Here is a 16,064-nt window from a genome sequence, read left to right as displayed (position 1 = left end):
TTTCCTCTCAACAGCTTATCTTATCACAGGTCCTTCAGCAATTAGCTCACAGTGTATACTGTCCTCAGTGTTCAGAGGACCTGAGGTGATGTCATGGCCTTATCACTCCCTCCAAAAATCACATGACATCCTCACATGTTATTATCCACACCCTGGCCCCTCCACCAGCATTACTGAGTACAAATAAAGTAACTTGAGACACAAACACTTCTGAGAACATGATAAAAACAGCGGGGGCCTAAAAGGCCCCCAATTCGTACAGATGTAGTTTTCACCAAACAAGCATTGTTACACCATAATGCCTATGAAAAAAAATTATATGAACAACTGGATATTATCAACAATGACATACTTGAGTAATACCTTGAGTTTCAAAATTCTAACTAAAGTAATTTTGCAGATAATAGCAAAAATGTAAGCATGGGGGCCTAAAAGGCCCCCAATTTGCGTTCTAGGGTTAAAAACTCATCTTATAGAACACATACATTGCATTTTCTTTTGAAAAGTATTGAATGCTTTAGTAAATCACTGCTTGAATGTGGTACATTATTTAAATTTTTTTTCATGCATGGTTTTGGAGTGATGATATTAAGGATGTACTATGGAAATGATAACACCTCCGCTCAGAAGGGAATAGCAAGAGTTAAACATTCAAAATGTGAAACTGAGATAATTTTAAGATAGAGCAGGACAGATGCATTTAACCTAGTTACAGATTGCTGACACTTGTTGAATTAACAGTTTTGTTCAGATTCTGGGAAGTCACTAAGAACACCCATGTTTGAAAGGGAATAGGGAAGTAAGAGAGAAATATGCAGATGTCTGAGCATGCAGATGTAATATGGAAAAATGTATGATAGTTCTGCATTTCTATAAATGTTTGATTTTTACTGGAACCATTAGCAGTTTGGGAAAGTACCCTGAACCCCTGAACTTGCAGATGTAAGCAGAATATAATCTAGCCAATGATTTTTTCAAAGTTTATATCCCATGATTTGTATCCCATGATTTGTGATGTAACCAGTTAATTTATGACTTAATGCATTCTTAATAAAAGAGCAGAGTACCTGAGAAATTGTGAGACAGTTCTGAGTGGCCTCAATACTATTATGTGAGACCCTCAGTTCTCTCTCCCAAAAGGCCTTTGATCTGTTTATATTTATCTTGTGTGTGTGTGTGTGTGTTTTATTTCCCTTGACCTCTCCGGGGACAAGGATAAAGAACTGGTAGGTCCCCTACTTAGTGGGAGAGGGCATAAGAAAGATCAGTGTTCTCAAAATGCTTTCAGGAGCAACTCCCAGCTTTTAAGTGCCATGGCAATATTCATCAGATTTTGTGACAACCAGAGCAGAAGTAAATTTTCAGACTGAATATGGTGGAACCATATGGTTTGAATCGCAAAAAGAATACAATCTTTTTTTCAAAGTCCCTCTTTGCCTTCCTTATCAGTGCTTTGCATTTCACTTTCCTTATGCTGTTGTTTATTATTATTTTCAGTTTTCTTTTAGCTCTAATAGCTTCCTTCCCTTCACTTTTTAACCATGCCGGCTGTCATTTGATTTTCCTTCCTCCCATAGGCGCCCGGTATAAGAGGCTTGGGGAGGCTAAGCCTCCCCAGCCGAAGCAGGAAAGGGTTAGGCGTCTGGGGGGGGGTTTGGGTGAGCGGCGCCATGAGCCTCCTCTTCCCTCACCTTCCTTACTATCTGCCTTGCACCACCCTTAATCTTTAATGTACCTCCGTCCCATTTCTTCTCTCCCTTCGTTCCGCAGAGTCCTGCCTTCTGACATCATTTCCTCCAGTGCGGGACTCTGAGGGAACAAACTCAGAGTCCCGCCCTAGAGGAAATGATGTCAGAAGGCGGGACTCTGCAGAACGAAGGGAAAGAAGAATAGAGACGGGCAGGGCGTGCTTCAAAATGACGCGGTCGGCGCTGGGATGGAGGTACATTAAAGATTAAGGGCGGTACGGGGCAGATAGTAAGGAAGGGGAGGGAAGGGGAGACTCATGGTGCCGCTCCAAATGGATGGAGGCAGGGGCAGGGGAGAGGAGAATCATGCTGGGTATGGATGGAGGGGGGCAGGGGACAAAATGGAGGGCAGGGGATAGGAGGGTTGCTGGACATGGGTGAATAGAGGGGATGGCAGGGGAGAGAGAGGAGGGTTGCTGGACATGGATGGAGGGGAGGTCAGGGGAGAGGAGATTTGCTGGACATAGGTGGATGGAGGGGAGAGTAGAGTTGCTGGACATGGGTGGGTGGCTAGAGGGGAGAGGAGGGTTGCTGGACATGGGTGGATGGAGGGGAGAGGAGGGTTGCTGGACATGGGTGGATGGAGGGGAGAGAGGAGGGTTGCTGGACATGGCTAGAGGGGAGAGGAGGGTTGCTGGGCATGGGTGGATGGAGGGCAGGGGAGAGAAGAGGGTTGCTGGACATGGATGGATGGAGGGCAGGGGAGAGAGGAGGGTTGCTGGACAGGGAGAGAGGAGAATTGTTGGACATGGATGAAGGGAAGGGAAGACAGGAAGGAGATGCACATGGATGAAGGGGAGAAATTCTGGACATGCATGGAGGGGAGGGAAGACAGAGGAAGGAGATGCACATGGATGGAGGGGAAGGGAGAGAGAAGAAATGCTGGACATGGATAGAGGGGAGGGAAGAGAGAGGAAGGAGATGAGATGAGGGAAAAGGGAGAAAACCTGCACATCGATGGAGAAAATAGGCAGAAGCTGGATCCACTGGACAGTCATGCCTGCAGAGGACCCAGCTTTTACTTACGGATGTAAGGCAAGAAATGAAGAAGAAGGCAGAAAGTAAAGAAATAAATGGAAATGAAGCCCTGGAATGGAGTTTAAGAGGACAGATAGCAGCAGAATCAGATACTGGGCCAGCATGATCAGAAAAACAAAGTCACCAGACACAAAGGTAGAAAAAGATCATTTTATTTTCATTATAGTGTTTGGAATATGTCCACTTGAGAATCAGGTGCTCAACATTAAAAGTTTATATTTATTTACTTATTTATGGCATTTTATCCCACATTAAACATGATTAGGGTGTTTTGTGGCTGTACATGAGACTGTGATATTATGATCCCTTGTTTCATATTGTTGACGGTTTGCATTTTCCGTATGGGTGGTATATTAGGTTCTGCTCAGTGTAATATTTATGGTACAGTAAGGTTCTGAGTGTGTTTTTGCACAAAGTTGTGCATAGTGTTTTGCAATTGAGCAATTGTGGTTAGTATATGCTTTGAGCAACCACTTTATTCTTTGACATATGATACATATCTAATATCTAAATTTAATAAAAGGTATTAATTGTGACTTTTATTTTTATTTTTTTTCTGTGTGTTATCAGACAATTATGGATTTAAGCTCCACCCCTGGCCCCACCCCTAACCCCACCCCCTTTAGCCTCCCCAAACAGTTGGGCCACCGACCGCCTATGCTTCCTCCTTTTTTAATACACGGAATATATTTGGTCTGGGCTTCCAGAATGGTATTTTTGAACAGCATCCACACCTGATGTAAATTTTTGACCTTCGCAGCTGCTCCTTTAAATTTCTTTTCACTGTTTTTCTCATTTTTCATAGACTCCTTTATGAAAATTAAATGCTAACGTATTGAATTTCCTGTGTGTACTTACTCCAAACTCGATATCAAACCTGATCATATTATGATCACTGTTATCAAGCAGCCCCAGCACCATTACCTCCTGCACTAGATCATGCACTCCACTAAAGCTAGGTCTAGAATTTTTCCTTCTCTTGCTGGCTCCTGTACCAGCTGCTCATAAGGCAATCCTTGATTTCGTCAAGGAATTTTACCTCCCTAGCATGCCCCTGATGATACATTTATCCATTATTATTGTGTTGCCCTGTTTAGTAGCCTTCCTAATTTCTGATAACATTTTTACATCCGTCTGTTCAACCATGGCCATGTGGGTGATAGTACACTCCTTTTACTATCCATTCCCCTTTACACATGGAATTTCAGTCCATAGGGATTCCACGATGTGTTGCTTCCTGCAGAATTTTCAATCTATTTGATTCAAGGCCCTACTTAACATACAATGCTACCCCTCCACCAATTTGATCCACCCTATCACTACAATATAATTTGTACCCTGGTATGACAGTTTCCCACTGGTTATCGTCCTTCCACCAGGTCTCAGAGATGCCTATTATATCTAATTTTTCATTTAGTGCGATATATTCTAATAATCCCATCTTATTTCTTAGGCTTCTGGCATTCGCATATAGACATTTCAAACTATGTTTGTTGTTCCTATTTACATCTTGCTCAGTAGTTGACAGTGTTAATTTGCAAACTTTTGTCTGATTTTTATTTAAAGACACCTGATCTACTATGGTTTGTTTTGCAACCCTTCCTATCAGGATACCCTATCTTCCCTGTTTTGGTGATATCTTTGAAAAATACTTTTTCAGAACCATGCATTTTTGAACAACTGTTAGCCTTCCCACAGGTTCTAGTTTATAAGCTGCTTTATTCCAGCCTGATCCCACCCTGGTTAAGGTGGAGCCCATCCTTCCGGAATAGGCTCCCCCTTCCCCAGAATGTTGCCCAGTTCCTTACAATCTAAAACCCTCCTCTCTGCACCATCGACTCATCAATGCATTGCGACTCCAGAGCTCTGCCTGTCTCTTGGGCCCTGCTCGTGGAATGGTAACACTTCAGAAATGCTACCATAGAGGTTTTAGATTGAACTTTCTACCTAAGAGCCTAAATTTGGCTTCCAGAAACCTCCTCTCCCACATTTTCCTAAGTCATGGTACCCACTGTACCAAGACAGCCAGCTCCTCCCCAAGCACTATCTAAAATCCTATCTAGGTGATGCATGAGGTCCTTCACCTTCACACTAGGAGGCAAGTGACCAGGCAATCCTCACGTCCCACCAGACACCCGCTATCTACATGCATAATAATCGAATCACCAACTACAACAGCTATCCTAACCTCTCTCCTGGACAGTAGCTCCTGGAGACACATTCTCGGTGTGAGAGGATATTGCATCCCCCGGTCTGCTGTCCTGTCTACAGGATTGCTTCCAGCTTGCACCAGGGTGATGCTCTCCTTTTAGAAGACTTCCCTCCTCCAACATAGCACAGGGGCTGCCAGATTAGAGGTGGGACTTCCGTACAATGTGCTGTAGGCTCTCCTCTATGTAACCTCTCTGTCTGCCTCAGCTCCTCCAAGTCTGCTACTCTAGCCTCAGAAAACAGACTCATTCTCTGAGAGCTAGAGCTCTTTGCATCCAGCACACACATATGACCTCTCACCAACTGGAAGATAATCATACATGTGAACACTCAATGCAAAAGACTGGATATACCTCTCTCACTGCTGGATACTGTCTGCATCTTAGTACTATAGAGTTGTTTAATTAAAACTTCTTAAGGTACGGACTTCCGGTGACGTCATCGCCTTGATGGCAGCCTAAGCTTGCAGCTCCCGATTAACCCCGCTAATAAGCGAACATTAGCGAAATTTCTTACCGGAATTCCTCCTATTTCGCATGCTGGTGGTGTATAATAGCTGGAGCATTACCCAATGTCGCAAAAATTGAAAGCTTTACGGCTAAAGGGGGAGCCAGGAGCAGCCAGCGTGCTTCCAAGACAGGAGTGCGCCATGTGTCCCCGCAAACGTGGTGAGGCCTCTGATTCTGAATCGGTGCGCTCGGAGGAAGATTGTGGTGGAGATCTGGAGGTTGCGTTTACCAAAGTATTGAAAGAGTTGCGGAAAGACCCTTGCTCATATGAAAGCGGACATTGTGGAATGCATTGACCACTTAAGAGGAGACTAAAGGAGGTGGGGGCCCGTATTGACGACCCTCGAGTTCGCGTCAAGGAACAGGGAGAAGCGATGTCCCAATTACGTCGGAAAGACGAGGGATTTGAAAACCAACTGACAGAGTTGCAATATAGGTAGATGATATGGAGAATCGGGGACGTCGGAACAATCTGCGTTTCGAGGGGTTCCGGAGGCGGAGAACAGCAACGAAGATGTTAAAAATAATTGTACAAGAACTGTGTAAGCAGCTGCAGGCTGAAAAGCCGGATAGTTCCATGCCCGAAATTGAGCGGGCTCATAGAGCTCTGGGGGCGCCTCCACCGAATAAACCTAGAGATATAGTGGTGAGATTTTTGAAGTATACAGACAAAGAACAGCTTTTTACGTTAGCAAGACAATGCAAGGATTTACAGTTTAATGACACTCCCGGTGCATGTGTATCAGGACTTGTCGGCCTTACATTACAACAGCGGAAGCTTATGAAACCTATATTGGAAAGCGCTAGGCCGCCAGAATGTGAAATACCGTTGGGCCTTCCCATTCGCCCTGTGTTTTACTATTGCTGGAAAACATCATAAGGTGCGTACACTGGAGCACGCGCAGAATACCTTACAGAAGGCGGGAATCATGGTGCAGGAGAGTGAGTCACCTATGGAGTTGACTGCAGCTCAGGATAAAGTACGTCAGTGGCAACAAGTCTTTAACAAAGCAAAGAAGCCGCGGCTGAACACCTGAATTTTTTGGGACGGCAGAAAACTGTTAAGATTGGTAACTACCAGAGCATAGAGTTCGGTGTGAGTGTTGCATGAGGACACACGAAGGATATGTGTGCGTGAATTAAGGAAGGGGTCGGGGTTGTTTGCTGTTGGGTGCTAGGGGTTGGGTGAGATGTTCATTTCTGGGGGTTATGCGGAGGGTGGGGGGATGGTTCCTCTGTGCCTTACGCAAAGAATGTTAGATGGGTAGAAGGGAGGGGGAGGGGGGGTTGGGAGTGTTAGAGTTTTCTCCAGGGATGATTGTTCTATACAAGAGAGCGTTATGTTGATGTATGATTGCCATTATTAAATGACTTCTCAAATGAGGATTGTTACCTTTAATGTAAAAGGACTTAATGTGCCAAGAAAGAGACAATTGATATGGCAAGAAATACTCAGACTGAAACCCAGGTTGTGATGCTACAAGAAACCATTTGAAGCGGGTTCATGAGAAACTGTTTCGGCATGCATCTTATTCCAAGAGTTTTTTGCATCTGATACCTCAAATAAGAAACAGCGAGGAGTTGCGTTGCTTTTCCATTCAGATTTCCCATTACAGGTGCAACAGGTGAAGAGGGACCCGAAGGGCCGCTATGTGCTGGTCAGAGGATCTGTGGACAATAAGGAGATAACTTGGGGTGTGTATATTGCTCCCATTCGGGGCAATCCTCCTTTCTCATGTCACTACAAAAGCAAATAAGCCTGCTAGCTGGGGGCCAGCTTATCCTAGGAGGTGATTTTAACGCTACTATGAACCCTGTTGTGGATAAATCTGGTCTGGTATCTAAGGGGGATAAAATTCTTGCAAAAGTGTTGAATAGGGTTACTGGTGAACTAGGTTTGTTTGATTCATGGAGGGATTGCCATATTTCAGAGAGAGATTACACCTTCTATTCTCGTTGCATGATATCTATACTCGTAGTGACTACCTTTTTGTGATAAGACTCTGGGGGGAGTGATTCAAGATACCAAGATAGGTAACATAACATATCTGATCATGCCCCCTGCTGGGTGGATATTCAATGGAACACGGAGAGCTCTATGGGGGTAGATGGACTTTTAACAATACCTTGCTGACACACAAGGGGGTTTGGGTCGGAGTATTTGAGGTGCTTAAAGAATCTTTACATTTTAAATGTGGATTCCGGGCCCTCTATAGCAGTGGTATGGGATGCCCTTAAAGCAGTGTAACGAGGCCATTTTATGAAGGTGGCGGGGGAGGTTAAAAAGAGAGAGGGAAAAGGAAAAGCACTATTGGAGGGGTCAGATCAGAGAGTTGGAACTTAAGCATAAGCATACTGGTTCCCATAGGATATATAAATCTCTACAGATGGCTAGATTAAAATTAGACACCTTGCTTACGAGGGATCTTGAGTTTATTAATGATAAGTTACGACTCTATGTATACACTACTCGCAACAAGATTGGGAGGCAATTAGCATTTAAATTACGCAAGTTGCGAGCAGAGAGAACAATCTTTCGAATTAAAGGGCCTAGGGGTGAGATTAGGAAACATCTAAAGATATTAGAGAACAATTTTGTAAGTTCTATGCTGACCTCTACACTAGAGATTCAGCGATACAGATGGATGATATTCGGTCATACTTAGATACCTTGGAGTTACCAGTTATGGCCTTGGAACATAGGGCTCGACTGGAGGCTCCGATTGAGGTGAAGGAAGTGATCCAAGCTATTAAAACCTTGAAATCTGGAAAGTCGCCAGGGATATGACGGCTATACTGGTGAATTTTATAAAGCATTTGACCTCAATTAGCACCAGTGCTTGCTGAAGTATTTAATTTTATACGTGAGGGGGGGTCCCCTTCCATCAACTATGGCACAGGCTGGATAGCTGTTATCCTAAACCTAATAAAGATGTGACCGAATGTGCATTCCTATAGACCTATATCTGTACGAACGTGGATGGTGAGAATAATGGCTAAGGTTTTGGCTGTTAGGCTTAATGTGGTGTTGCAGACCCTCATTCATCCAGATCAAGTAGGGTTGTCTTGAACAGGCAGGCCTCAGATAATATCAGGCGTACTCTTGATATTATGTATGTAGCGAAACAACAAAGGACACACCTATTGCTTGCTAAGTATTGATGCAGAGAAAAGCATTTGATCGTGTTCATTGGCAGTTTCTTTATCAGGTCTTAGAGAGATATGGATTTGGGACCAAGTTTCAGAGTTGGATTCGGCACTTTATGAATCTCCCAAAGCATGTGTCAGGATTAATGGACAGGTTTCCCCTTTTTTTGACCTACACGGGGTACCCGGCAGGGGAGTCCCTGTCGCCTCTCCTTTTTGCCCTTGTAATGGAACCTTTAGCCGTCACTATTAGGGAAAACCTTAGAATAAGGGGGAATTGTGGTTGGACAACTGGAATCCAAAATTGCACTTTTTGCAGATGATATTCTGCCTAACTCTCTCTTCCCCTATGGAATCATTGTCGGAGGTCTTTCAGGAGATAGACCGTTATGGGCGGGTATCAGGGTTTAAAATTAACGTTAATAAGACGGAGGCCATGGCAATGGGGTTGACTGAAGAAGAATACAGTAGATGTAAACAAGAGTATCCCCTAGCTTGGGTGACGGAGAGTATGAATTATTTAGGGATCCGCCTTACAAAGAGCTTTGATTGTTTGAGTGATGCCAATTATGTTCCATTGTTGAATAGGATTAGGATTGACCTGGAACATTGGGAGCACTTGTCCTTGTCATGGTTTGGGCGTATAGCCTCCGTTAAAATGAATAGTCTACCTCGCTTGCTATATCTTTTTCAAGCGCTACCCATACCAATCAAGGGACAATTAATCCAGTCGATGCAGAATGGATTACATAAATTTATTTGGCAGGGAGGTAAATCTAGACTTCCCCGGGCTATTATGTATAGGGCACGCAGGACAAAGGGGGGACTGGGTGTTCCTAAATTGGATCTTTATCATTTGGCTGCTCAAGCCAAAGCTGCTGTAGAGTGGTTCCAGGAACCGTTGCATAAGTTATGGGTGCAGATGGAGCAGAGTTTGGTTAGAAGCCCATTGAAATTGGGACATTTGATTTGGCTGGCCCATGAAGACGATATCTGGGAACTAATCTGCCTCCTATTATTCAGTATACATTCATATGTTGGGATAAATTGGAACGTAAAAAAGGGTTTTATATTCTCGATTGTCTCCTATAGCATATCATTCAGCTTTCCCACCGGGATGTGTTCCTTCAGCTTTCACAAGGATGGCAGCGACAGGAATTAGATTTATGGGGACAATTAGTGGAGGGTAAGGGATTTGTTCGGTTTGCTGACTTGGCGGATACCTATAGTTACCACACAGGGATCAATATGCTTATAACAATTATGGCATTTTTTACAATCTCCTGGTATCAAGGAGAAATTATTCGCGGAAGTGACCTTTTAGAGGAAATCTGTGTTCGGCAAGAAGGCACTAGGGGGCTGATAACGTTGTTGTATGGATACTTGAGGGATGCAATGCCTGAGGTTAGTCATTACCGGGTTAGATGGGAGAAGGAATTAGGAGTGTGTTATGAGGAAGCTGAATGGCAGAAAATGGAGAGAGGAACCGTTAATTGCTCCCAGCAGTTAATATTCAAGAGAATAGCACTAAAGTTTTATATCGTTGGTACCTCACACCATCCCGTTTTGAGTCACATGTTTAGGGGGGTTTCCTCCCTTTGTTGGCGGAACTGTGGACAGAGAGGTACTCATGGTCATATTTGGTGGTCATGTCGGAAGATGCAGGCCTACTGGAAGGCGATTCAGTGGAAGGTGCAGAGGTGGGTGGCTCACCCTATTCCTTGGGACCCAGCTATATTTTTGTTTAACAGACATGTTCCTGGGGTGCTGGGAGCGAAACAGATTCTGGTTAGACATTGCTTCAGTGCAGGGCGGTTAGTAATTGCTCGATCATGGAAGCAACCTGGGTGTCCTTCAGTGAGTAAGTGGAAGGCTCTTCTTGAGTACATTGCTGAAAGAGAGCGACTGTGGGCTAAAGAGAAAAACACTTTGGCTAAATGGAAACAGGTATGGGCAGTTATGGGTATTTCTTAGGTTATTTTGGATATGAGGAATGGCAGGGGATAATAGTGGGGGGGTCCCTGGGAGGAAGAGTTGGGGGGGAGGGAATTAGGGTATTATGTTTTGGCGGAGGTATTGGTGTTGTTCATTTGTTAAAAAGGTTAAAATGTAAACTAGGACTAGCTTTGTATTATGTGAAGCAGAGACCTTCGGAGAACTGACTTTGTCTAATGGAAATGAGTAGATGTGTTTATGTCAACATGTATGAATGATAAAGTCTTTCAATAAAGCTCCTGGTTAAAAATTAAAAAAAAAAAAAAACTTCTTAAGGTACTAGGGATATCAGATGAATATAAAGAGCCTTAAGATTGGTTTAATTTGTAATTTATTTAGTGTTTGCTTCTCAAAAATGAGTTAAATGTAATTAAAACTCTAATGAAAATGCCCCTCTTGTTGTCCTAATTAGAATAATTGACTATACATGAAGATTTGAGCAAGGGGTGGGTGGGAGTTGGGGAGGGTGGGTGGGAATGAAGACTGAACTAGGCCCTACTGTGCCTTCTACAGACTATCTGTTAATGCTGTGGCAGAAAATTCAAATTTAAAACTATGGGGGAAAAGGTATGGAGACCAGTTAATAAAGTTTGCTTCTTCTTTTTTTAAATTCTGGGCTTATCAATATCCTACAATTGCTCTTTTTAAAACCCAATCTTAAGTTACCAAGCACAGAATAAAATAATGTCACTTCCCTGCAGAAATGTCCACTTCTCTCAGAACTTCTCAGAAAGAAAGTTAAGTGGGACCTTTCCTCTCTATATAGTTTAGATAGACTATTTTAAATAACCCTTTGAAGCTAGCCCAGCAATCAGATTGCCCTTAGTAACCTTTGCAAATATTCTACCTCCTCACACCTTAATTAACACTATGTCAGGTCAGTAGCAGTGCTACCTCTCCAACATGCATGAACAGAAAATAACTTTCTTTAGGACACTTTAAGCCTTGCTACTATCCTTTTTATACTCTTGGCTATTATGTTTCTACCTCTAGAGAAAGTTTCAGTTTAAAACTATGGCGAAAAGAGTTGTACACTATGGAGACTAGTTAATAGTGCTTGCTTCTCTCTCTCTTTTTTTTTTTTTTCTAAGAGTGAACTAGGCCCTACTGTGCTAAGCAGTATACTGAACAGATGCAACATTTTCTTCATCATTCTGCTCTGCTATTCTTAACTTTAGGCTGCAGAAACAACTGCAGCTGTTGAAGCTGGCATTTTCAGATATAAAGAAGTAAAAGAAAACGTAGTATAATAAAAGTATACATAAAGAAAATTACAGCAAACGTTCAGGAAGAGAAAAGACCAGTAGTGTGACTCTTATTACTCCTTTTTGTCTACTGACTTCCCTGCCCATTCTTCTTCTTCATTGTCCTAAACTGGAGATTGAGCTTCCTGCAGCAGACTCTGTACCCAGATTCTATAAAAGGAGCTCAAATATCTGTGCCTAAATTTGGGTGTGATCCCAAGATGGTCACACAATCTTTAATTAACAAGCCAATGAACATCAATTATTGGATGCTATTAAGGCCCAATTATCAGCACTAATTAGCTTGGTATTCAACTAAATTACTTGCACAAATTGGACATATGCCCAAATTTGCACACAGAATTTTAAGTGCCATTTATAGAATTTTAGGGGTTGTTGTAATAAGAAGAATACCAATATTAATTCAACTTATTTCATTTAACAAAAATGTATATGGTAGGTAACAGAAAATGCTATAAATCCTGATTTCTCCAAGTTATATCTCTTCAATAGTTAACATGAATTTGGCATTCATAAACTAGAATCAATTTTGAAAAAGTATGATAATTTTTCTGGAGTAAGGTATAATTTCAGAAAAGCTTTTTCGGTATGTATGAGCCTTTTATAAAATTGTGTGGCATCATAGATGTATAAATGATACACAAAAAGAAAGTTTGTGCCTACTTTTACCCAACCTGCATGTAGACAGTATTCCTTAGTTTGGATGGAATAGAAGTAGAATGTAATGTATGTGCATATTTTATTAAGTGCTCTTTATGTATATGAATCATAACAAGAGTATATGATTCCCTCTTCAGATGCATAACATTGAACTTAAAGTTGTAGCAGACTTGAAATCACCTTATGAAAAGTTGCTTTAGGAAGACTTCAGCTTGTTAAACACATACGACAAAATCACACACTCTTCATTAAGATATGCATCCACACATGTAGAGTAAATGCACAATTTTACACAACTTTTGGAGGAGGTGTGTAATTAGTGCATCAGCAGTTGTGTACTATTGGGGATGAATCTGGGTGCCTAGTTTATAAAGTCACAGAGGTGCCTATGTTCTTTATGAACTAGTGTTAAAATAGGCACCTTCTGGATGTCTCAGGTGAATCTGGGTGTCTATTTTTAAAGTCACAGAGATGCTAATGTTTCTTTATAAAGTAGACTTAAATAGGTGCCTTTCTGAATTTTTTACATAGGTGAGAAGCCCAGAAAACTATGATTCATATTCTTGACTGGAAAGTCATCCTAGCACAGTGAAGAAACTATGTAAGACAGGTAACTCATTCTTTAATGGTCATATCCCCAAGAGATTTTCTTAATGTAAAATAAATATTAATTTATTTCATAACTTTTGTGTACAACTAAATATTCTTTTTCACACCTTAGTACATCAAATTAACTTTAAAAGGTCACCTCATCCTTTACTATAGCCTAATTACAGAATCTCTTTAAAGAGGTGCACCAAAGTACGGTCAATCTAAACAAATGTTTGCTCACCTCAATGGAAGAATCTTGATGATCCAGTGGATTAGAAAGAGGTTGAGCGTTTAGGGTTGCTTCCCAGCGTTTACCTCAACAGTTCCTCTGTGATTAGGAAAATTTGGTAATAAGGGTCGAAGAAATTTAAATTCGCTACCACCCGATTCTGTTGTTAAGCACACCTCATAACGGTAAGACTGAGAGAGAGTACCAGTTCCACTTAAATCAATTAAATTATTGGGTGTATCGCTATCCCCGTAGAAGTTCCCAGTGGCTGGAATATATTTCTCTTGCGATCTTCGTTTTGTAATTATCTGAGAACGATAAACCACGTCACCGAAAACAAGGAAAAATAACTGAAATCAAAACTAATGCGATCACCAATACAAAGTTAGATATACCTTTTGCATCGTCACTATGTAAATCCGGGAATTGCATGTATGGTCTGAAAATCCATCAACCAGAAGTATATTTACTATTGTAGTGGAGGATAAAGATGGTTTCCCATTATCTCGAACAAGGATGACAAGTTTTTGCTTCGTATTTCTCGTTCGTTATTGGTCTGCTGGTCCTTATTTCTCCGTTATGTTCAACTATATTAAATAGACTGGGATCTGTGGATTTTTTGTAGCTGGTAAGAGAGCCAGGCGTTCTGACCCCGAATCTCCATCTACCGCCACCACCTAGTGACCAGATAGTCAGCAAGCGCTGATCTGGGTACCAGGTCACTAGAAAGAGAAGCGCCGTCCTGTACAGGATATAGAATGATGGGGGGATTGTCATTCTCATCAATTACATGAAATTGAACGGTAACATTACTGCTTAATGAAGGGGAGCCTCCATCTGTGGCTTTCACAATCATCCGAAAATCTTGGATCTTTTCATAGTCTAAAGACTGTAGAGCATATAGGTTTCCATTTTCGGGATTGATAGAAACAAAAGAGGTCACGGGAATCTCACCTATTTGATCGGGGTGTAAAAAATAGGTAACTTTTGCGTTTTGTTCGTAGTCTAAATCGACAGCATTTAAAGTGCCAACCAACAACGATGGATTGTTGTTTTCATTAACATAGATGGTGTACGAATTCTGGCTAAACAGAGGAGGGTTGTCATTAACATCTGACACTTGCACCCTGACTGTTTCCTGGCTAGTTAGACTTGGAGATCCGCAATCCATTGCAATGATGGTTATGATGTACTCTGATACTTTCTCTCGGTCTAAAGGAATTTCCGTGACCAGAGAATAATAATTCTTGAAACTTGATTTTAAGGAGAAAGGTGTGATGCCTTCGATTGAAACAAACAGTTTTTCCATTTCTTTAGAGTCTCGATCTCTTACATTTAGAACAGCGATCACTGTTCCTGGCAAAGAATCTTCTGAAATTGGACTAACAACTGATGTAATTGTCACTTCAGGTGAATTGTCATTAACATCCAGAATTTCAACAATGACTTTAGAATGGGCAGATAACCCTCCCCCATCTGTTGCTTGAATGTTTATCTCGTGTGCTCTTGTTTCTTCAAAATCAATGGAACCCTGGACAGTGATTTCACCAGTAGATTGGTTTAATTTAAAGAGTTTAAGAACTTTTTCAGATACCTGGCTGAATGAATAGGTTATTTCTCCAAGTGAGCCCTGATCCAGGTCACTAGCTTCAGTTTTGAACATCAAAGTATTCCGAGCAGTGTTTTCCTTTAACTGAACCTTATACACTGATTGGCTGAACTGAGGGAAATTATCATTTGCGTCCTGAACTAAAATCTTTATCTGAGCGGTGCCGGATTTCGGGGGCTGACCTCCATCTATTGCAAAGAGTACTAAATTAACTTCATGCTGTTCCTCATGATCTAACTGCTTCTCCAGCACAAGCTCTGCATACTTGCTACCATCACTGCCATTGTGAACATCCAGCTGAAAATGTTTGTTTGCAGCGATTATGTAATTTTGGACACTGTTAATTCCTACATCTGGATCCAGCGCTCTTTCCAGCGTAAAGCGAGTGTTTGGTTGAGACAATTCTTGAATTTTTAAAACCATCTGTTTATTAGAGAAAATGGGGGGATTGTCGTTGATATCCTGTATATGCACCTCAGCTCGGTGAAACTGGACGGGGTTTTCTAAAAGAAATTCGAAGTTTAGCACACAAGGAATAAGACGTCCGCATAACTCGTCCCGGTCTATTCTTTCCTTAATTGCTAAATCTCCAGAATTTATATTCAACTGAAAATACTGCGTGCTACTTTCCGACATTATTCGAGCCTTGCGACTAGCTAGTTTTCTGAAATCCAATTTTAGATCATTTGCTATGTTAGTCACAAAGGACCCGATCTCCATTTCTTCAGTTATAGAATACTTGAATGATGCAGAAACTGTACCTTGTCCAACACAAAGAAAAATAAAGACAATCACAACTTGCCTTTCGGCGAGGTTGGTCTCCATTTTGTACGCCATTCTCAAATACCAGACAAACCTACGGGCCTGCAAAAAATCCCGGCTACAGCTCATATCACCAAAGGAGGGCTGTTGAATTCTTTTGCATGAAATATAATAATTCTAAGAATTTTTAAGTTTATCTTAATTTTAGCTGAGTATTTGAACGCTCGACTATTCCAATTCTTCCTCTTAGAGCAAGTAAGGATGAAGATAGAGTTTTGGGACGTTTCAATAGCAGCTTGT

General features: G+C 41.7%; 1 pseudogene; it reads right to left on the bottom strand.

Annotated features, from left to right (window-relative positions):
• Nucleotides 1–15,839, bottom strand: part of LOC115476834 — a 557,863-nt pseudogene extending 542,024 nt beyond the window's left edge.
• Between the last annotated feature and the right edge of the window lie 225 nt (nt 15,840–16,064).

Source organism: Microcaecilia unicolor, chromosome 8 (assembly GCF_901765095.1).
Source record: "Microcaecilia unicolor chromosome 8, aMicUni1.1, whole genome shotgun sequence".
Lineage (NCBI taxonomy): Eukaryota > Metazoa > Chordata > Amphibia > Gymnophiona > Siphonopidae > Microcaecilia > Microcaecilia unicolor.
Note: the sequence above shows the minus strand (reverse complement) of the source record. Positions and strands in the feature narration are given on the sequence as shown.